Source organism: Callithrix jacchus, chromosome 3 (assembly GCF_049354715.1).
Source record: "Callithrix jacchus isolate 240 chromosome 3, calJac240_pri, whole genome shotgun sequence".
Lineage (NCBI taxonomy): Eukaryota > Metazoa > Chordata > Mammalia > Primates > Cebidae > Callithrix > Callithrix jacchus.
This window is the reverse complement of record NC_133504.1, coordinates 42,682,461-42,706,232: the sequence shown is the minus strand read 5'-3', so window position 1 is coordinate 42,706,232 and position 23,772 is coordinate 42,682,461. Positions and strand designations below refer to the sequence as shown.

Sequence of the window (23,772 nt, the reverse complement as noted above, 5' to 3'; positions counted from 1 at the left end):
GGTGGTGCTTGTTTCTAAGGATGGGGTGGGGGAGTTATATTAGATCTATGTTTTCTGGACACAGGGCCATAGCCTTCTCAAACTTACACATGCTGGTCCTCTTAAATCTGGCAGGAGAATTTAGATAGGTAACCACCCTGCCACATTGTTAGGGATAGATAGACTTCTCTAGCTGTTATTCCATCATCTCGCTAGTATTAGGAAGCATCTCTGTGAGCAATAAAGGTAAACAACTCCAAATTTTTCTGACCAAGAGCAGAACAGAAATTCTGCTAACGTCATCATAACTGCAAAGTTCTTGGACAAAAAAGAGGATCTATTGGAAACATTTTGTAATTTACGCTGCTCTTTGTGAATGCTCTACAGTACTCAATCCATACAACAAGTACATTTTCCTTTGGAACAATTTTAAATTCATTATTATGGAAGTCTGAGTGATAAGCTCTATAATTTCAGTTCCTGCCCAGAGGTGTGGAATCGGCCAAGGGAAACAGCTAGAATGAACCCAGTTTCCCAACAATTTCACATGTTGGAGAATTTACTCATCCCATCTTCCAAGTGTTGCCCTAAGAGCCAGCGTGGAGCAGGAGACATGCATTAGCTCCATACCCCCTGCTTCCTGGACCCACAGAGTGGAAACCGGTCTCTCCATGACTCAGGATGAGGGGGTTGGACTGGGGACCCTGCTGTTCCCCCTCAGGGTGTTCGATTTTTATCTCCCTGATTTCACAGCTTGTTAATAACATTTTTCAAAAGTTCTGTGGGCTCCAAAATTGTTTCCACAGTTTTATTTTATTTTTGGAGTTAAAGATTTAATTTTGCTATTTTGTGAGAATGAAAATGCTCTTGTCCTGTAATTTAAAGTGTGTGACATTTCAGTGTTAAGTCCTGGACTGGAGAGCTGTAAATTGATTTTTTGGACCACTTGAAGGTGAGCTAAGTGGTTTTCTCTTGTTTTGAGGAAAGGGCCTTCCTCCTGCAGGGGCTATATCCAGACAGCCCTTGCACAAGTCACATTCATGGTGCCTAGAGAGAGGAAGATTGGGAGCTTGATTCTCTTGGAATCAACCTGGGCTAATGGGCTAATGAACTAGGTGAGACCTCTTCAGAGCCTTGCCTGCTTCAGTCAATAGACTTTGGGTGAACATGTCCTATGTGCCATGCACAGTGTATGAGGTGCTGCGGTACAAACATGAAGAAGACAGTTTGTGTCTTCCAAAGACTCAGAGTGGGGGGTTGTAATTGGAGGCTGGGGCCACATTGCAGCTCTGCTGCTTACTTGTATGACAAGGTCAGTCACTTGACCTTGCTGAGTCTCAATTTTCTCATGTGTAAATGGCTCCACACATCTGAGTTGTGATGAGAATCAGTTGTCAGACGCTATCCGCAGTCTCCCTGAGATTCACACTTGGAAATATAAATGAGTGCTTGCAATTATGTTCTTCATTCTTCAGAGACCTAGTCCTTCATCTGTAAAATCATTTCTCTACTCAGGGTCGTGGTGAAGATCAAGCACAATGATCTCTGAAAAATCTTTTAAAATGATGCTAGCATACACTAGGTGATCCATAAGTGTTACTTTTCTTTCCTTCAAAACCTTCTGTGGCCCAGATGCCTGATCAGATATAGAGAAGTTAGTTAGGGAGGTATGCTGTTTGAGCCCTGAGGTGCCCTCCTATCTTTCTATCTGTTAATTTTGTGTTAATTTTCAGCACGTGTTAAACTTGGGAGTTTCCAATAAAATTCTGATTTCCTACTTCTCCTTTTTAAATATGTTGTTAAAAGCAATACATATACAGAATTGTAAAAAGCCAAACAGTAGATAAGAAATAGAAATGTCAGTTTCCTACCTTCCCATCCAAGTCAGACTCCCCAGAGGCAGCTGCTTTTGTTTTTGAGCTTTATTTTAGCTTTATTCCTTAATACATAGTTCTATGTTTCTAAATAATATGATACTGCTACTTCTCATTATAATTATTGACTTTTCTTATAAAATGTAAACATTTAAATCCCTTAAATAACTAATGATATGGTTTGGCTCTGTGTCCTCACCCAAATCTCATGTTGAATTGTCATCCCCAGTGTTGGAGGAGGGGCCTCGTGGGAGGTGGTTGGATCATGGGGACCTCAATGCTGCTCTCATGATAGTGAGTAAGTGCTCAAAGACTTGGTTGTTCAAAAGCATGACACCTCCCCCGTTTCTCTCTCTTTCTTCTGCTTCATCGTGAGGACAGTGCCTCCTTTCTCTTCACCATCTGCCGTGATTGTAAGTTTTCTGAGGCCTCCCCATAAGCAGAAACAGACCTGTGAGCCAATTAAACTTCTTTGCCTTATAAATTGCCCAGTCTCAGGTAGCAGTGTGAGAACAGACTAGTACAGGAAATTGGTACCAGAGAAATTGGGCATTGCTATAAAGACATCTGAAAATGTGGAAGTGACTTTAGAACCAGGTAATAGGCAGAAGTTGGAATAGTTTGGAGGGCTCAGAAGAGGACAGGAAGATATGGGAAAGTTTGGAACTTCCTAGAGACTTGTTGAATGGTTGTGACCAAAATGCTGATAGTGATACAGACAGTGAAGTTCCGACTGAGGTGTTCTCAGATAGAGATGAGGAATTCACTGGGAACTGGAGTAAAGATCACTCTTGCTATGCTTTAGCAAAACAAAGAACAAAAAACGAACAACAAAAAAACTGGCAGCATTGTGCCCTGCTTACTAGAGATCTAAGGAACTTTGACTTTGAGAGAGATTATTTAGGTTACCTGGTGGAAGAAATTTCCAAGCAGCAAAGGGTTCAAGATGCAGCCTGGCTGCTTTGAAAGGCCTATAATCATATGCATATGCAAAGAAATGACCTGAGACTGGGACTTATATTTAAAAAGAAAGTAGAGCATAAAAGTTTGGAAAATTTGCAGCCTGGCCATGTGGTAGAAAAGAATAACCAATTTTCTGGGGAGGAATTTCAAGCCAGCTGCAGAAATTTGCATAAGTACAGAGGAGCCAATTGTTAATAGCCAAGACAATGGGGAAAAATTTTGGAAGGCATTTCTGAGACTTTTGCAGTTGGCTTTCCCATCACAGGCCCAGAGGCCTAGGAAGGAAGAATGGTTTTGTGGGCTGGGCCCAGAGCCCTGCTGCCCAGCACAGCCTTGGGACACTGCTGCCTGCATCCCAGCTGTTCTAGCTTCTCCAGCTTTGGCTAAAGTGCCTCAGATATATCTCAGGCCACTGTTCCAGAAAGGGGAAAGCTGGAAGCTGCCAAGGCTTCCACATGGTGTTAAGCCTGAGGGTGCACAGAGGGCAAGAATTGAGGTTTGGGAGCCCTGCTGCTTGAATTTCAGAGGATGTATGGAAATGCCTGTATGTCCAGGCAGAAGTCTGCTGCAGAGACAGAGCCCTCATGAAGAACCTCTATGAAGGCAGTGCAGAAGGGAAATGTGGACCTGGAGCACCCACACAGAGTTGTTGCTGGGACACCACCTAGTGGAGCTGTGAGAAGAGAGCCCCCGTTGTACAGTCCCCAGAATAGTAGATCCACCAACAGCTTGCAGGATATGCCTGGTAAAGCTGCAGGCACTCAATGCCAGCCCATGAAAGCAACCATGAGGACTGTACCTTGCAGAGCCACAGGGGCATACTTGAAGACTTGGGAAACCCACCCTTTGTATCATTGTGACCTGGATGTGAGACATGAGTCAAAAGAGATTTTTTTGGAGCTTTAAGATTTAATTACTGCTCTGCTGGGTTTCAGAATTGCATGGGGCCTATAGCCCAGTTGTTTTGGCTGATTTCTCCCTTTTGGAATAGGAATATTTACCCAGTGCATATACCACTGTTGTATCTTGGAAGTAACTAGCTTCTTTTTGATTTTACAGGCTCATAGTTTCAAGGGATTTATCTTGTCTCAGATGAGACTTTGAACTGTGGAGTTTTCAGTTAATGCTAAAATGAGTTAAGACTTTGGGGGACTGTTGGTAAGGCATGATGGTATTTTGAAATGTGAGAAGGACATGATATTAGGGAGGGGCCAGGGGCAGAATAATGCAGTTTGACTCTGAGTCTCCACCCAAATCTCATGTTGAATTGTAATCCCCAGTGTTGGAGTGGGGGGCCTCATGGGAGGTGGTTGAATCATGGGAGTAGATTTTCCCCTCGGTGCTGCTCTCCTGATAGTGAGTGAGTGCTCAGAGAGTTTATTGTTTAAAAGTATGTGGCATCTTCCCCCTCCCTCCCTCTCTCTCTCTCTCCTGTTCTGCCTTGTAAGGATGGCGCCTACTTCCTCTTTGCCTTCCACCATGATTGTAAGTGATAAGATTTGGCTCTTTCTCCACCCAGATCTCATGTTGAATTCCCATGTGTGTGGGAAGGACCAGGTGGGTGGTAATTGAATCAGGGGGCAGGTCTTTCCTGTGCTATTCTCATGATGGTGAATAAGTCTCACAAGATCTGATGGTTTTAAAAATGGGAGTCTCCCTGCACAAGCTCTCTTCTTTTGTTTGCCACCATGTGAGATGTGCCTTTGACCTTCTGCTATAATTGTGATGACTCCCTAGCCATGTGGAACTATAAGTCCATTAAATCTCTTTCTTTTGTAAATTGCCAAGACTCAGGTATGTCTTTATCAGCAGTGTAAAAACAGACTTATACATTAAATTTCCTGAGGCCCCCCCCATAAGCAGAAGCTTATGCAGCCCAGAGAACTGTGAGCCAATTAAGCCTCTTTGCTTTATAAACTACCTAGTCTCAGTTTCTTTACAGCAATGCAAGAATGGACTAACATGACTCATAAACACACCAACTTCTCTCCAGTCTCATTCACCCAAGGCATAATTATTTGTTAAATTAGCACTCAGTATTAACATAATTAGGTTGATGTAAATATTGCTCACAACTAATCATGACTACATTATTTTCTTGTACCAGCTTTTTGTTTTCCTTGGAGTTTGAATTGTCTCTTTCTCTAAATAAATCTCTATAGTGTTATGTACCTATACTGATTAGTTTCCACATTCTCCAAGAGAAGATGGTTTTGGGAAATTGATTCCACTTCTTTCCTTGGTGATATTTCTTCTGGAGTATTTTATTTTCTCATTCTAATCTGAGCGGGGGGACTTTCCAGGCCTGCTGCATAGGTGCAGATCTGGGTGTTCCCATTATTGTTATTCTTAGATGTCTGTTCATAGCTCTTCTGAGACTATATTTCTCATTTTCTGCATGTCTCTGTTTACTGTCCTATTTTTGTAAAGCTGTCAGTGGCTTTCTGACATAGGTTACATAAAAGGTAATATTTTTGAGACCTTGTCCATCAGAAAATAGTTTTATTGTACACGTATACTTGATTTTGCTGTTAATAGAATGTTAGATTAAAATATTTTAAAAAGTTAGAATATTGTTAGCATTGCTACAGCATCTTCTTCATCTCAGAGTGCTTTTAGAAAATCCAATGTCTTATTGACTCCTGACCCTTGGTATATGCCTGGTTTTTCTGTATGACATTTCTTAGGATTTCTCTCTATTCCTAATATTTAGAAATTTCACAGTGGTTTTCTTTGGTGTGGTTTGTTTTTCATTTATAGTTCTGAGCACTTGGTAGGCCATTTCAGTTTGGAAACTCATAGCCTTTAGTTCTGGGAAAGTTCCTTACGTTATCTGATTTTTGCTTCATCTGTTTACTTGGTGTTCTTTCTGGAATGCCTATTAGTCAGAGGTCAGACCATCCAAATCAATCTTCTATTTAAAAAAAATCTTTTCTCTCCCATTTTCCATTGTGTTTTTAGTTTTTGGTCCTATTTCCTTTAAGATTTTCTCAACTTTATCCTCTTTTTATTCTATTTTTAAGATTTTTGCATCCATATTTTTTATTCTAACAGTTCTTTCATATGCTCAGAAAGTTCTTTTCTTTCTAAAATAATATACTATCCTTATTGTTCCTCATCAAGAAGGCAATATTTTCTTTTGTCTCTGAGAAGTTTAGATTGAGGTTTAAATTTCCTTGTATCTCTGCATAGTCTCTGTTTCATCTAAGTTTCTTTTTGCTTTGTTAATTTTGGTCTTTGTGTTTCATGTATCTGATGATGATTGCTGACTGTGCTGATACAGGAGTAAGGTAGGGTTTAGGGGTATATCTATCATATTTGATATCTGGATCAGATCAATTTATCCACATGTATATTTATTTATTATAATACATATACATATGTTTAGATTTGTACATATATAGCAAAATTATTGTCAGTAATGATAAAATCAGTTATTTTTTGATTAGTTCTTCAGTTGAAAAACCATAAAAAGGAGAATAAATTTGTTTTAAAGATATTATTTAAATTAAGTGAAATATTTTATGTATAAAATAAATTTTGCAAGTACCAAACAAAAGTATTATTCTTCACAGTTCTCTGTGTCACTGCTTTAAATCTTAACATAAATAAAAACTGCAAGTGGTTACATAGAATAACAAAATTAAGTAATTCAAGGATTCTTATTCTTCACAATTACTAGGTGGTATTGTTTATTTTTGAATCTACTGCTTAAACACAGGAATATGTAGTGCCACAGGGATTGGAGACACAGACTGAGCTAAATCAAAGTGGAATAATTTGGACCTTTGACCTTACTCTCAAAGGGACCATGTACATCTGAGTTTATGTTAGTTGGAAATTGACTGAATAATGGGGAGCTTTCTGAATGAAGTTTCAGGTAGAACACTAAAACGTGCCAAGTTGAAGTTTACATTTACATTATTAATATTCAATTATAGTCAAAGCACTTGCAAAACTTAGACCCAGAAAAGATTTTTTTTTTTTTTTTTGGAGAAGGAGTACCATATCACTGAAGTTGAGCCATGTTGCTCAGAACTGCTGCACATACTAATGATAAAAAGCAAACCAACTTTTAATCAATTCAATTATTGGTTTAAAATTATCTATAAACAATTCCTCATTTCACACCCTAGGCTTATAGCTCCGATTTTGCCTTTGCTGTGTGACAGGGCCAGGCACCTGGATTTTTCACTTGTTCCACAGATGTCATTTCTGTAGGCCTTTTCTCTAGGGTCAGATTTTCTGGGGAGTATATGGCTGCCAGCATTTTGGGAGCTGCATGAAGGAACAAGCCTAGGTAGTTATGTTCAACATGTAGAGTCTTACTTACCCCCCCTCTTTGCAGTAGGTAGCTTCCCTCCCACAGTCTGCTCAGTCAAATGTTGCTCAGTCATTCTGGTTTAGTTTATTCATAAACTAAATCTTCTGTTTACTTCTAAGATTAGGGAATGAGGGCCACCTGTAAGCACAGGCAGAGTAGGATCCAAGTGCTCCCTAAATAGACTTTCAACCACTTTCTTCTGCTTTTCTTCCCAATCTTCAACTCTGCTTTTAGAGATACAGGTGCATCCATTCCTGACCATCTCTAGATTTCTGTGTACCAAATCTGAATTTTTGTTTGCTTGGCATTCTCCTCTGTTGTCATTTTAAATCTTAAGTTTTTCTACTCTGCTAGGTTATTTTGTTTTTTGTTGTTGTTGTTGTTTGTTTTTTGAGACAGGGTCTTGCTGTTGCCCAGGCTGGAGTGTAGTGGTGTAATCTCAGTTTACTGCAGCCTTGCAGTCAGCCCAGGCTGGAGTGTAGTGGTGTAATCTCAGCCTACTGCAGCCTTGACATCCTGGACTTAAGCCATCCTCCCTCCTTAGCCTCCTGAGTGGCTGGGACTAGAGGCATGTACAACCCTGGCTGGCTATTTTTTTTTTATTTTTGTTGTTGTTTGTTTTTTGAGACAGGGTCTTGCTGTTGGGGTTTTGCCATGTTGCCCAGGCTGGTCTTGAACTCCTAGACTCAAGTAATCCTCCTTCCTTGGCCTCCCAAAGTGCTGGGATTACAGGTATGAGCCACTATGTCCAGCCTAGGTTAGTTTTAATCAATTGATTTCCATCTTCTGCAGCTTGGTGGGCATCTATTTTTCACCATTATTCTCTTTTCCTTCATAGGTTTATATCACCTAACATTTTTCATGGCTTTTGAGATGGAGTAAAGATAAATGTATTATTCCATCTATTTTATAATTGAAAGTCTCTTAGTACATAATTCTATTTATTATTTTTATGTAAAAGTAGACATTGGCATTTTGGGAAACAAAATGTAAAATTTAAGGTTTAAATTAGTGTTTTCATAAAGACAAAATTTCAAAGATACTTTAAAATTTAGCTGTGCCACTTCTTCTACCATCAGATCCCCAAGGGAATGAATTCATTCTGCTAATGAGGGTACTTTGGTAGACACGTTTGAGAATCCATTATGAGGCAAATAAATTTAGATAAATGCTTTTGGGTACAGGTTCTCACTGAGAAGGAATCAGCATGTCAGAAAAATCCCTCCTCTAGTTAACTAACCGGAAATAGTCATGCTTTACAAAATCATATGTTTTCCACAAAGCATCCCATAAGACGTGAGGGTCATAATACAAAATGATCAAAGTAATTAAAAGAGGGAAATAGCCATCCAGCTAAGTTCCTATGAGCTGTGGTTCATGTGAGAATTCTCACTCAGTTTATAGCTCATAGTTAAGAGATAGGTCAGCTGGGGGACTCTGCAGAAACTTATTTGCTTTTCTTGTCCTGTAAGTTTGGACCTTAAAAGGTGTTTTGTTTCATGTTATTTGCTTATTTTAATTGATAATAACTAATGTTGAGAAGTACCTGGGAAATGGAACTCTAATAGCTGCTATCAGAAGCTTTAATGGAAACAGTTCTTGGTTGCAAACAACATAATTCACTATAACTACCACAAGCAAAAAGATAAAAAAGAGTTTATTAAAGGATACTAAGTATCTTGCAAATTATCTCTCTAGGACAATGTGAAAAGCTTATGAAATGTACAGAGGAAGAAATGAGGAAACATTTATCTATCAGCTCCTAGTTCCTATAGTGAAGGTTTGACTATGGAGTGTTAACTATCTTGCACTACATGATTGCATATGCGTGAGTGCAGAATGGATTCCTGTGGTTCCCAGGAAAGCTTTGGGTAGGGGAAACCTAGAGGAAAGAGAAAGTCCTTACCAATTTGTTTTTAAAGAAAGAGTTTGGGATTCAGGTTGAAAATGAAATATATAGAGCTTTGGGGAAGTTGGGAATAAGACTGAGGTAGAGAGGGAAAATAATGGAGAAAGAGGGCCTTAAGAAATATTATTGTGGGTTATAAATGACATCTTTTAATAAATTCAAGAAAAGATTGGAATTGCTTTTAATTACTTATAGTTTCAGGACTGTATTTACTTGAATGCTATAACTTGCAGAGACTGGACCACATGGAGCTCTAGTTTATAAACAGTTGTTAAAAGTACAAGGTACTTTTCAGTTAGTGAGAACACACCCATCTTCAGCCTCAATGGATTTCTGATGTGAATTTTCTAATTGCTCTCAAACACCTGAATTTTATTACAAGCAGGACAACTTAAAATGTTCTCGGGAGATTTGACTTAAGCTGTATTGTTTGAGAATGAGCTACATTAAAAGTCAGTTAATCAGCCTTGAACCAATTGGATACTTACTCCATTTTTGTCTCCTTCTAGCAATTCAGAAGACATCCACAGGACACTGGATTCTTTGGGAAAGATCACAAAAAAAAAAAAAAAAAAAAAAAAATCAAAAGAAAGAAGTTGTAAACATTTACATAAAAATATAGAAAATTTAAAAGTCATCTAATGACAATTAGAAGCCTAGACCTATGTAAAAGTTTCCTTTCATCTTTGATCCTTCTGATCATTTCAAAGAATTTGCAAGGAAGAGAACACACAGACTCAGTGATTCAGGGACCTAGAATTTCCCCTTTCTCTTGAGAGAGTTAAGGATTATATACATACATAAAAATGAGGGGAAAACTAGGGACCCAGACTGACTTTTGGGATCAGGAAGATATCCAAGCTCAGAGCAGGCAAGTCTGGAAAAATCAGGAAGGAGTTAAAGGTCACAGCAGATAATGATCTGAGTTCAGAAAAATCAGATCAAACTGGAGTGACTGGAAGACTCAAAAGTTGGAACAGAACACATCTGGGCTTCAAGAGGTTGTATAATTCCAGGATGTGGCATTGGCCGGGAGAAATGATTCTAAATTAGCAATTTTAGAGAAATGCATTATTTACCACTTATTAGCTGTATGACCTTGGAAAAATCATTTAATTTCTATGAGCCCCTTCCTTTCATTGTAAAGTGGGAATAGTAAGGCTTATCTTCTTGTGAGGATTAACATATGCAAAATGTCTGAAATAGATCTTGATTGATAGGTGCTCACAAATTATATAATTATTTCTAAGATTGAAGCTTTTTCACAACAGGAAACTTTGTCCTTGTCTCCATGTGCTTCTATTGTAACCTAATATGCTCTCAGTGCTGCTTCAGAGAAAGGATAAAGCTACTACCATCTTCCCTTCACACACCTCCGACTCTTCTCTGCTAAACTCAGATAAAACATTTAGAGACAGATGATGGCATCCGTACAGATGTGGCCAAGCTTGAAATTTTTTACTGACCTTGACTGTAAGAGTGATCAGGATAGGGAAGAACCTCAAAATCATATCATATGAGAATTGAATTCACAGTGGAAAAAAACAAGGAAATTTCATTTGGAACAGAAGTAATAAAATCAAGGAATGTATGATAGCTGCCATAAAGTATTTGGTTTGACTTGGATCTATTCTGGAGAAATAGTGATATCTTTACCCCTGGGTGGCCCACTTTTGGGGAATTTAAAGAGAGATTTCTCACATGAGAAAGAGGGAGACTTCAAGACTCCAAGATCTCTCAACTTGAAAGTCTATGGTTTTAGGAACATAGTTGACCCATGTGGTGTATGTGGCATGGCAAAGGTGCTAAGTTCTTAAGAAGCAGCTCGGGCATGGTCCAGTCTTCAGGCATGAGCCATGCCACGAAATTTGCTCTTGGCATGCAGGGTTGGGGCCTTAGAATCCTTCTTACCATAATTCTCTCGGTGCTGTCTCAATACCTTTCCTTTCCATTCTTCTTTGTCACTAGTTCGCAATTACACGCTACAGAAAATGTACACAGAAGGGGTTTGTTTTGGTTACCATGTAGCAGGGTGGGAGGTAGCTATGGCTGGTGGCTGATTCTCTGGGGTGACTGGGCATGGGTTATGGGAATGGAGGATGATGTCCCTAGTCGGTTCCCAGAGAGTTGCCTCACTCGCACCCTGGAGCCTGTGAATAGTGTTTAAATCAATGGTCAAAGTGAAGAGGGCAGTTTAGCCCTCATTACTCCCCAGGACTAATTGACCTCTTCTGAAAAGGTACATTCTTGATTTGGTGAGACTCTTCCTCACCCGGAAAGGCCAGTGAAGCAAAAAGATCTAATGTGAAAGGGTGGGGGCGAGGGGTCAAGGGTGGCATTGAAGGGAGAGAAAGGTGCAGAGCATTCACTAAATCATTTCCACCAGAACAGAGGAGAACAAAGGCATCACCATCCTGAGAGCATTTGTGAAGGACTCGTACAGACCAAGCATTGCACAGAGTCTGATGACCTTTTCCTGCCCTGGAGATTCTCAGTTTTGTCATTTTGATGAATCTCTAAGTTGTGTTCACTGTGAGTATCTCTGATAACAAGTAAGCAACGTAACATAAAAGGTCCTTTGAAAGAAATGCATAAAAATGGAGTCAGTCTCAATGCTGCTCCAAAGCATGCCATTTACTTTCAATTGTTCAGCCGGTCCATCTCAGCTATTAAGAAAGAAAGAGAGAAGGGAGAAAATAAAATTAAAAGAAGCAAGACACAAAAATGAAGTTTGATTTCTTTCTGAATCCTCTATTGGTGATATAAAGCTCAGATATTTATGCTACATCCCCCAAGAGCCAAAATATTCATTCCGTGTATAGGAATCAAATCTCAGATAAGTGATGTTGAATATTCAATTTGATGCCTCCCGTGAGAGTATATATTTAAGAATACAGAGCACTGTAAGAACATCAGTTCCAAATAAAAAGTATAATGTTACCATCCACTGACAACTTCGTTCTTTCGTCAGTGTGATGGTAATAATACTAAAGAAGCATTGAGAATCCATTAGTCTGCAATTTGATGGAAATTCCACCCACAGGCTGTCCAGGAAACCTTACATCTCTAGCCTTACAACTTGTTTCTAGGTCGTTCTCTCCATTTGTTTAGTGAGAACTTTGATTCCTAAGAGTTTTTGAGAAGTCAAATTAGCACCTTTTAGCTGCACTATTTAGATAGTCACCAGCTATGCTATGCATGGTTATTTAAATTTAAATTTATACATTTAAATAAAATTAAACTTAGTTTCTTAGTCATACTAGTCATCTTTCAAGTGCTCAGTAGCTGCATGTGGAGTGGCTGCTTTATTGGAAGTTACAGATATAGAGCATTTCCATTGTAATAGAAAGTTCTATTGGACGGTACTGATCTGTAGCCTTGTTTATAGAAATGTGGGTCTTTGAAATGTAGTTCGTCAGCATAAGAGAAACATGTTGTCATCTAAATTTCTAAAGTAGAAATCTAATGGGCATAATATTGACACTTCATTTTACTTGCCTTTTTAAAGAGAGGTCATCATTGAATAAGGATGGCTTCTCCCATATTCTTAGTTATGGTAACCAAGGACACTAAGCAACAACAATAAAAAATCCCTCACCATTGTATAAATGGCATGGTCTTTCTGGTACTTAGAAGAAAAGACCCTCATGGCTGTGCCATTTTGTTTTCTTGACACTTAAAAATATTTAAAAATTTTTACTTTTATTTGACACACAATTATTTTACGTATTTATGAGGTACAATGTGACACTTCAATACATGGATACATTATGTAATGATCAAATCAGAGAAATTAGTATTTCTATCACCTCAAACATTTATCACTTCTTTTTGTGAGGAATATTCAAATTCCTGTTTTCTCACTATTTTGAAATATACAATACATTATTATTAACTATCGTCACCATACTGTGCATTAAAATACTAGAACTTATTTCTCCTATTATTCACGATGTTGCATGAATGATAGGAGAAACCATCTGTTGCACCTGGGAGGATTTCATTCTTTTTTATGACTGAATAGTATTCCATTACACACACACACACACACACACACACACACACACACACACACAAACGCACACACCACTTCAACACACACACTACATTTTCTTTCCTTTTTTCTTTTTTAGACAGGGTCTCACTGTTGCCCAGGCTGGAGTGCAGTGGCACCATCATGGCTCACTGTAGCTTCAACTTCCTGGGCTCAGGTAATTTTCCCACCTTAGCCTCCCAGATAGCTTGGACTACAGATGTAGGTCACCATAGTCAGCTAATTTTATGTACTTTTAGTAGAGATGGAGTTTCATCATGTTGCCCAGGCTTGTCTCAAACTCCTGGGCTCAATCTGTCCACTTGCCTCAGCCTCCCAAAGTGCTGGAATTACAGGTAGAAACCACTGAGCCTGGCCTACACCAAGTTTTCTTTATTCATTCGTCCATTGATGGACACTCAGGTTGATTCCATATCTTGATTATTGTGAATAGTGTTGCAATAAATATAGGAGTGCAGATATCTCTTCAATATACTGATTTCATTTCCTTTGGATATATATCCAGTAGTGAGATTGCTGGATCATGTAATAGTTCTATTTTTAATTTTAGGGGGACCCTCCTACTATTTTCCATAATGTCTGTACTAATTTACATTCCCAACAACCATTTCTCCACATCTTGGCAACACTTGTTATTTTTTGACTTTTGATAATAGCCATTCAAACTAGAGTGAGGTGTTTTCTCATGCTTTTGATTTGCATGTCCCTGATGATTAGTGATGTTGAGCATTTTTCATATACTTGATCATTTTATGTCTTTTTTTTGAGAAATATTTATTCAGGTCTTTTGCCCATTTTTAATTGAGTTATGTATTATTCTGCTATTGAGTTGTTTGAGCCTCTTGTATATTTTAGATATTGGCCCCTTATTAGACTTACAGTTTGCAAATATGTTTTTGCATTTTGTACAGTGTCTCTTCACTCTGTTGATTGTTTCTCTTGCTGTGCAGAAGCTTTTTGTTTCATGTAATTCCATTTGTCTGTTACTGCTTTTGCTGGCTGTGCTTTTGAGGTCTTATTAAAAAAATCATCGCCTAAACCAATGCCATGGAGATTTTTCCTTATTTTTTCTCTATTAGTTTCTTAGTTTTGGGCCTTACATTTAACTCTTTAATCCATTTTAAGTGTCTTTATGTATATGGTGAGAGATAAGAGTCTAATTTTATTCTTCTGTATGTGGATATCCAGTTTTCCCAAGCCCATTTATTAAAGAGACTGTTATTTCCTTTTTGTGTGCTCTTGGCACCTCTGCTGAAAGTCAGCTGGGTGTACGTGCATGGCTTTATTTCTGAGGTCTCTTTTCCGTTCCATTGGTCTATGTGTCTGTTTTCATATCAGTACCATGTTGTTTTGGTTATTATACCTTTTAGTATAATTTGAAGTCAGATGGTGTGATGTCTTGAGCATTGTTCTTTTAATTCAAAATTGCTATGGCTATTTGGAGTCTTTTTTGGTTACATGCAAACTTTGTGATTATTTTTTTTATTTCTGTGAAAAATGTCATTGGTATTTTGATAGGGATGATACTGAAGCTAAAGATTGCTTTGGGGTAATACGAACATTTTAACAATATTTATTCTTCCATCCTTTAACATGGGCTATCTTTCCACTTATTTGTGTTTTTTTCTTAATGTATTCAATCAATATTTTACAGTTTTCAGTGTCACAATCTCTCATCTCCTTAGTTAAATTTATTACAAGGTACTTTGTTTTTTGTAGCTGCCATAAATTGGAGTGTTTCCTTAACTTCTTTTTTCTTTTTTTCCAGAAAATGTGCCATTAGTGTATAGAAATGCTATTGATTTTTGTACGTTGATTTTGTATATTGCTAGTTTGCTAAATTTATTTATTAGATCTATCAGTTTTTTGGTGGAGTCTTTAGGGTTTTCTACGTATAACATCATGTTGTCCACGAAGAGAGACAATGTAACTTTTTCCTTTCTAATTTGGATGTCTTGTTTCTTCCTCCTGTCGGATTCCTCTGCTAGTACTTCTAGTACTATGTTAAGTACAAGTGGTAAGAGTGGGCATCCTTGTCTTTGTTCTGGTTCTTAAGGGAAAAGTTTTCCACTTTTTCCCATTCATTATGATGTTAGCTGTGGGTTTGTCATATATAGCCTGTATTGCATTGAGGTACATTTCTTCTATACCTAATTTGTTGCGAGTTTTTATTACAAAAGGATGTTGAATTTTGTCATATTTTTTCTGTATCTACAGAAATGATCACATGGGTTTTGTTCCTTTTTTTTTTTTTTTTTGAGACAGAGTCTCACTCTGTCACCAGGTGCCAGGCTAGAGTGCAGTGGTGCGATCTCGGCTCACTGCAACCTCCGCCTCCTGGGTTCAAGCAATTCTCCTGCCTCAGCCTCTGGAGTAGCTGGGACTACAGGTGCACACCACCACACCCAGCTAATTTTTGTATTTTTAGTAGAGACGGGGTTTCACCATGTTGGCCAGGATGGTCTTGATCTCTTGACCTTGTGATCTGCCTGCCTCGGCCTCCCAAAGCGCTGGGATTACAGGCGTGAGCCACTGCACCCGGCTCTGGGTTTTGTTCATTACTCTGTTAATGTGCTGCATCACATTTATTGATCTGTGTATGTGAACCATCCTCTCATACCTGTTAATACTACTTGATCATAGTGAAAAACCTTTTTTTTCTTTTGAGATGGATTCTTGCTCTGTTGCCCAGGCTGAAGTGCAATGGCATGTTCTTGGCTCACTGCAAGCTCCAGCTCCCAGATTTAAGTGATTCTCCTGCCTCAGTCTCCCAAGCAGCTGGGATTACAGGCATGTACCACCATGCCTGGCTACTTTTGTATTTTTTTTTTTTTTTTTTTTTTTTAGTAGAGATGGAGTTTTGCAATGTTGGCTAGGCTGTTCTCAAACTACTGACCTCAGCTGAGCCACCTGCCTTGACCTCCTGAATGCTGGGATTACAGGTGTGAGCCACCGTGCCTGGTCCCCTCCCCTTCCCCCTCCTTTTTTTTTTAAAGACTGAAAGTTTTATTGCAGTCTTAGCAGCACTGGTTATTAGCAATTATTTTCATTCTTTGTCAATCTGATGGGAGAGGGGTCTCTTCTGTAATTTAATTAAGTAAAGGTGAATTTTACTCACATATTCATAGGAATAATTTTACTACCTTAAGGACTTATAATTCTTTGTCTTTTTACTTAAGAAATAAGATTGCATTCAGTTCTTTTTTTTCCCAGAATACATATAGCTTTATTTTTACTTATTTATTTATTTTTAATTTGCTTTCAGAGTTTTTTCTTTTCCCATTGGTTGCTGGGGTACAGGTGATATTTGGTTACATGAGTAAGTTATTTAGTGGGATTTGTGAGAGTTCAGTGCACCTATCACCCAAGCAGTATACATCGCACCCTATTTGTAGTCTTTTATCCCTTGTTCCTCCTCCCACCCTTCCCCCAAGTCCCCAGAGTTCATTGTATTATTTTTATGCCTTTGCATCTTCATAGCTTAGCTCCCATATATTTGTGAGAACATACAATGTTTGGTTTTCCATTTCTGTGTTACTTCACTTAGAATAATAGCCTCCAATCTCAGCCATGTGGCTGCAAATGCTGTTTAATTCATTCCTTTTTATAGCTGAGTAGTATTCCATTGTGTATATATATATGCCACAGTTTCTTTATCCACTTGTTGATTGATGGACATTTGGGTTGGTTCCACAATTTTGCAATTGCCAATGGTGCTGCTATAAACATGCATGTGCAGGTATCTTTTTTGTATAATGACTACTTTTCCTCTGTGTAGATTCTCAGTAGTGGGATTGCTGGATCAAATGGTAGTTCTACTTTTAGCTTTTTAAGGAATCTCCACACTGGTTTCCGTAGTGGCTGTACTAGTTTACATTCCCACCATCAGTGTAGGAGTATTCCCTGATTACTGCATCCATGCCGTTGTCTACTGCTTTTTGATTTTTTGATTGTGGCCATCCTTGCAGGAGTAAGGTAGTATCGCATTGTAGTTTCATTTGCATTTCCTTGATCATTAGCAATGTTGAGCATCGTTTCATAGGTTTGTTGGGCATTTGTGTATCTTCTCTTGAGAGTTGTCTGTTCATGTCCTTATTTTTGATTGGATTGTTTGTTTTTTTTCTTACTCATTTGTTTGAGTTCATTGTAGATTTTGGATATTAGTCCTTCAGTTAGATGTATAGATTGTGAAGATCTTCTCCACTCTGTGGGTTTTCTGTTTACTGATGATTATTTATTTTGTTTTGTAGAAGCTTTTTAGTTTAATGGTTGTGTCTATTTATCTTTGTTTTTGTTGCATTTGCTTTTGGGTTCTTATTCATGAAGTCTTTGCCTAAGCCAATGTCTAGAAGGGTTTTCCAATGTTATCATTGGAATTTTTACAGTTTCAGGTCTTAGATTTAAGTTTTTGAACTATCTTGAGTTGATTTTTGTTTAGGGTGCGAGATGAGGATCTGGTTCCCTTCTTCTATATGTGGCTAGTCAACTATCCCAGCACCATTTGTTGAGTAGTGTGTCCTTCCTCCACTTTAATTTTTACTTCCTTTGTTGAAGATCAGTTGACTGTAAGTATTTGGCTTTATTTCTGGATTCTCTATTCAGTTCCATTGCTCTATATGCTTTATTTAATACCAGGACCATGCTATTTTGGTGACTGTGGTCTTATAGTATAGTTTGAAGTTGGGTAATGTAATGCTTCCAGATTTGTTCTTTTTGCTTAGTCTTGTTTTGGCTATGTGGGCTCGTTTTGGTTTCCATATGACTTTTAGGATTACCTTTTCTAATTCTGTGAAGAATGATGGTGGTGATCTTTTGATGGGGATTGCATTAAATTTGTAGATTGTTTTCAGCAGTATGGTCATTTTTACAATATTGATTCTACCTGTCCATGAGTGTGGGATGTGTTTCCATTTGTCTGTGTTATCTATGATTTCTTTCAGCAGTGTTTTGTAGTTTTCCTGGTAGGGATTTTTCACCTTCTTGGTTAGGTATATTCCTAAGTTTTATTTTTCAGCTATTGTAAAAGTCGAGTTCTTGATTTGATCCTCAGCTTGATCGCTGTTGGTGTATAGAAGAGCTGCTGATTTGTGTACATTAATCTTGTATCCTGAAACTTGGCTGAATTTTTTTATTATCAGTTATAGGAGCTTTGTTGAGGAGTCTTTAGGGTTTTCTAGGTAAACAATCATACCATTATCAAACAGTGACAGTTTGACTTCCTCTATACAAATTTGGATGCCCTTTATTTCTTTGTCTTGTCTGATTGTTCTGGCTAAGACTTCCAGTACTATGTTGAAGAGGAGTGGTGAGAGTGGGCATCCTTGCCTGTTCCAGTTCTCCGAGGGAATGCTTTCAACTTTTCCCCCTTGAGTATTATGTTGGCTGTGGGTTTATCATAGATGGCTTTTATTGCATTGAGGTATGTCCCTTGTATGCTGATATTGCTGAGTTTTAATAATAAAGGGATGCTGGATTTTGTTGAATATGATTTTTGTTTTTGATTCTGTTTATGTGGTGTCTCACATTTACTGACTTGTGTATGTTAAACCATCCCTGCATCCCTGATATGAAAACCACTTGATCATGGTGGATTATTTTTTTGATATGCTGTTGGAATTGGTTAGCTAGTTATTTTGTTAAGGATTTTAGCATCAATGTTCATCAGGAATATCGGTCTGTAGTTTCCTTTTTTGGATATGTACTTTCCTGGTTTTGGTATGCTCTATCCATTTTATTTAAAATTGTTAAGCCAGTTGTTAAACAAGCTTTGCGATTCTGTTTATTTGAAGGTCTTTAGCCCTGTGTTTGATTGATCCCTGAGATTTTGTTTTAACTTTGCTTAAGACAATACCCAATTGGTTTATAAATTAGCAGCATTCTTTTCTTAAAAAGGAGGTTCCTCCTTTCTCTGCTGTTAGCAGATCGAGAGCCCTTCTATTTTGAAGAGCCATGGCAGCTAAAGAATTAAGCTGCTTCTGCAGAGAGAATTAGCAACCTTTTCCATGTTATTATTTAACTCCTGAGATAGGTGACTTCATAGAATGAATTAGGGAGGGTTCCCTCTTTCTCTATCTTGTGGAATAGTGTCAAAAGGATGGGTACTAGGTTTTTCTTTGAATGCCTCGTAGGATTCTGCTGTGAATCCATCTAGTCCTGGACTTTTTTTTTGGTAATTTAAAACTTACCATTTCAATCTCACTGCTTGTTATTAGTCTGTTCAGGGTACCCAATTCTTCTTGATTTATCTAGGAGGGTTGTATTTTTTCAGGAATTTATCCATCTCTTCTAGATTTTCTAGTTTATGTGCATAAAGGTGTTCATAGTAGCCTTGAATGATCTTTCGTATTTCTGTGGTGTCAGTTGTAATATCTCCCATGTTATTTCTTAGTGAGGTTATTTGGATTATCTTTCTTCTTTTCTTGGTTAATCTTGCTAACGGCCTATCAATTTTATTTATCTTTTGGAAGAACCAGCTTTTTGTTTCATTTATCTTTTGTATTTTATTTGTTTGTTTCAATTTCATTTACTTCTACTCTGATCTTGGTTATTTCCTTTCTCCTGCTGGGTTTGGGTTTTATTTGTTCTTGCTTCTCTAGTTCCTTGAGGTATTGTAACCGGGACAGGACTGTGTACTCAGCTCCCTCCCTGTTCTGATGAGGTCGTTGGCCTCTCTTACCCTGAAGAATGGGGAAAGAGGCCCCACAGGCATGGTGAGCTTACTGTTTGAATAAATATCGTGGACCCAAAGAGTCTTGCAGAAAAGCAATTTATTAGGCAGGGAGAGAGAGAGCATGTGAGCCAGTTCCCATGCTGTTGTGGGCGGGGAATCCAGAGAAGGGTATCTGTATAGGTAAGGAGCAGTGCAGTGTTTAACCTTGGAGTTATTTCCTCCTCATTTATGTTCTTGTTCAATGAGAGGAGTTCTTTCAAACTTCCTCTGGAGTGATTGATCTTTGACTCTGATACTGGATTGGCTACTTGGTCCACAACAGCCGCCTCCTCCCAGAGCTTTTGGTGGGCTTTTTGAACAAAGGAACGAATTTCTCTATCTAGCCCATGCAGAAAACCCAGACAAAGAACTTTACCTTCCCGGCTCGGGGCGTGGATGGAGGTGTGGTGCTGGGAAACTCCTACCTTTGAAACCACACCCCTCCTGGACCCAGGAAGAGTAGTTTTTTTCCTTAACACAGCCCTTCATTATGACCTTAGAATGTCAGTTTGTGCTTTTAGTCTTTTCGCTCTTGGCATTTAGGACTATGAACTTTCCTCTTAGCACTGCCTTTGCAGAGGTTTTGATTGGTTGTGTCATTATTGTTGTTCAGTTAGAAGAATTTTTTAATTTCCATATTGATAATGTTTTCGACCCAATGCTCATTCAGGAGCAGGTTATTTAATTCCCATCTATTTGCATGGTTTTGAAGGTTTTTTCTGGAGTTGGTTTTCAGCTTTATTCCACTGTGATTTGAGAGAGTGCTTGATATAATTTCAATTCTCTAAATTTATTGAGGCTCGTTTTATGGCCTATCACATGGTCTATCTTGGAAAATATTCTATGTGCTGTTGAATAGAATGTGCATTCTGCGGTTGTTGGATGAAATGTTCTGTGTATATCTGTTGTGTCCATTTGTTCTAAGGTATAGTTTAAATCCATTGTTTCTTTGTTGACTTTCTGTCTTGACCTGTCTAGTGCTGTAGTGCCAGGTAGGAATGGTCCTCTTGTGGGCCCAGTGAGCTTTCACAGTCTTTCCCACTGCTTCCTCTACCCCTATAGTTTGCTCTGTTCTCTAAATTGACTCAGCTTCAGGTAAGGTCAAAAAGTTGTCCCATAAACTAGACCTTTATTTTCTCCAGTAGGGGTGTGTGCTCAAGAGTGGAGGGTCTCCCTTTCCTACTTCCCCAATTTGGGACACTCACAGTAGTTGGGGTGTCTCCCGGGTCCTGCAGGAGCAGTCTGCTTCCTTCAGAGGCTCTGTGGGTCCTCTCAGGATTTCTGTTTTGTTCTTGCAGCCATTCTGGAGCTAAAATTCATCGTATGAGCCTCTGCATGCTGCTCCGTCCGTCCGTCCAAGTTGGAGCTGCAATCTAGTCCTGACTTCTGTCTGCCATAATGGTCTCTGAAATTATTTTTGATGTACCATAGAATTTAGCTTATTAGGATTTTGTTGAGGATTTTCGCATCTAAGTTCATCAGAAGTATTCATTGGGAGTTTTATTTTTTGTCTGTATCTTTGTCAGGTTTGGCATCCAACTTATTCATACAATAAGTTTGGAAGTATTCCATCCTCTTGGATTTTTTTGGAATAATTTAAGAAGAATTGGTATTAGTTCTTCTTTACATGTTTTGTAGAATCCAGCAGTGAAGCTGTTAGGTTCTGGGCTTTTCTTTGATGTAAGAAATTTTATAATATTATTACTGGTTCAGTCTTCTAACCTGCTATTGGTCTTTTCAGATTTTTTATTTCTTCATGATTCAATCTTGATATATTGTGTGTGTACTTATTCACTTCTTCTAGATTATCGGGTTTGTTGGTGTATTATCAATTGTTTGTAATAGTCTCATGGTTTTTTGCATTTCTGTGGTATCAGCCGTAATATCTTCTTTTTCATCTTTGATTTTATTGATTCTTTTCTTTAGCCAGTCTTCTTAGTCTGCTAAAGGTTTGTCAATTTTACCTTTCCACAGAGCCAACTCTTTGTTTCATTGATCTTTGTATTGCTTTTAAAATCTCGATTTTTGCTCTGATTTTTATTAATATTTATTTCTACTGACCTTGGATTGAGTTTGTTCTGGTTCCTTTAGGTACAGTATTAGATTACTTATCTGAAATCTTTCTTCTTTCTTGATGTAGGTGTTTGTTACTATAAACTTCCCTCTTAGGACTGCTTTTGCCACGTCCTATAGGTTTTCATATGATGCATTTCCATTTTAATTTGTCTCAAGGAATTAAAAAATTTCTCTTTTAATTTCTTCCTCTACCCACTGGGTATTCAATAGTGCATTGTTTCATTCTCATGTTTTTGTAAATTTTCAAAATTTCCTCCTGTCATCGATTTCCAGTTTTATACCATTTTGGTATAATTCAAATCTGCTTTAATTGTTAAGATTTGGTTTGTGACCTAACATGTGATCTGTCCTGAAAATGTTCCCTGGGCAATTGAGAGAAATGTACATTCAGTGGCTGTTAGATGGACTGTTCTGTAAATGTCTCTCTCCACTTCTATTCAACATCATCCTAGAGGTCCAGTCAGTGCAATAAGGCAAGAAGAGGAAATAAAAGAAATACAATTTGGAATGTAAGCAATAAAACTCTTTCAGATGACATGATTGTTTACATTGAAAATCTCAATCTAGAAAAATGCCATTAGCTCCAATAAGTGAATTTAACTGGGTTGTAGCATACAAATTCATTATATTAAAATCAACTGTACTTCTGTAGACTAGCAATGATAATTTGAATTTGAAATAAAAACTTTAAAAATGGCTTGCTAACTTTCTTATAAGGTTAAACACGCTTATCACAAGACTTAGCAATCCTACTCCTAGATTTTACCTTTCCCCTCGTTCCTCCACCTGTTTGTGTATTTCTTCAAATGAGAGCCAATCTCTGGTGCTAGAGGGCTGTGTTCCCGTCTTACTTAGCACTTCCTAGCTGTGTGACTGGGCCAGTTACTCAACCTTCTGGATAACATGAGGAGAACCTCAGGACTTACTGCACTGGGGAGTTGTGAAGATTCACTGAGTTACTTCAGGTGAAGGGCTCAGAGAAGATTCTGAATATGGTGTTACCCAATACATGTTAGTTTTATGGTCACTGCCAGCACACATTAGGATGCACATGTTTTGTGAAATTCAGAGACATTCCTTTTCTAGTGTGTCTGCTAAAACACAAACTCCAACCTACCCTTGAAGTCACCTTCTTTTTCAGCACTATGTTATAAAACCATGCCAGAGGAGAAAAATGTATCAACCTTCCAAGCCTGTCATTGTGTGTGCGTGTGTGTGTGTGTGTGTGTGTGTGTGTGTGTGTGTGTGTGCAGAGAGAGAGAGAGAGACAGAGAGGGATTTTTTTTTTTCTAGGTTGCTCTGGATTCTGTCAAAATGACTTTCATGCTTCTCATAGCCCACACCAACACTGCAGAATCGATGAGTGCTAAATGCAATCAAATCAAATCCAGGTCCACATGGCAGCCCTTCCCATAGATGGTTTTGTTTTTCAAGATCATGAAAATGGCACAGGCTAAGAATTCCCCAGCCCATCCAGACCAAAATCTAGTGTACTTGAGATTCAAAAGCTTGCTCTAAAATGAACTTTAATGTCCTTTATTTTCTACTCTTCCTTCTCATCCCTCCTACCTTCCCATCCCTTCCTTTCCTCTTCCTGTTTCCTTTCTTCTTTCTCCTTCTTATTTCAATCATATAGCTTTGAAAGTTCTGCTTTAGGGCTGTTACTATGGTTTAAACGTATGGAAAACTTAATTCCCAAATTCATATGCTGACTGGACATGGGGCCTTCTGGAATTAATTAAGTTTAGATAAGATCATCAGTGTGGGGTCCCCAAAATGGGACTAGTGGCTTTATAAGAAGAGGGAGAAAGACCCAAGCTGACCTGCACATTCTTGCTCTCACCATGCAATGCCCTCCACTGTGTTAGGAGGCAGTGAGAAGGC

The 23,772-nt window shown here is 38.3% G+C and overlaps 1 long non-coding RNA gene across 1 annotated transcript in view; it reads left to right on the top strand.

Annotated features, from left to right (window-relative positions):
- The window catches only part of LOC103791801 (uncharacterized), a 350,454-nt gene that overhangs the window by 117,849 nt on the left and 208,833 nt on the right, over positions 1-23,772 (top strand). The gene's annotated exons all lie outside the window — the stretch shown is intronic.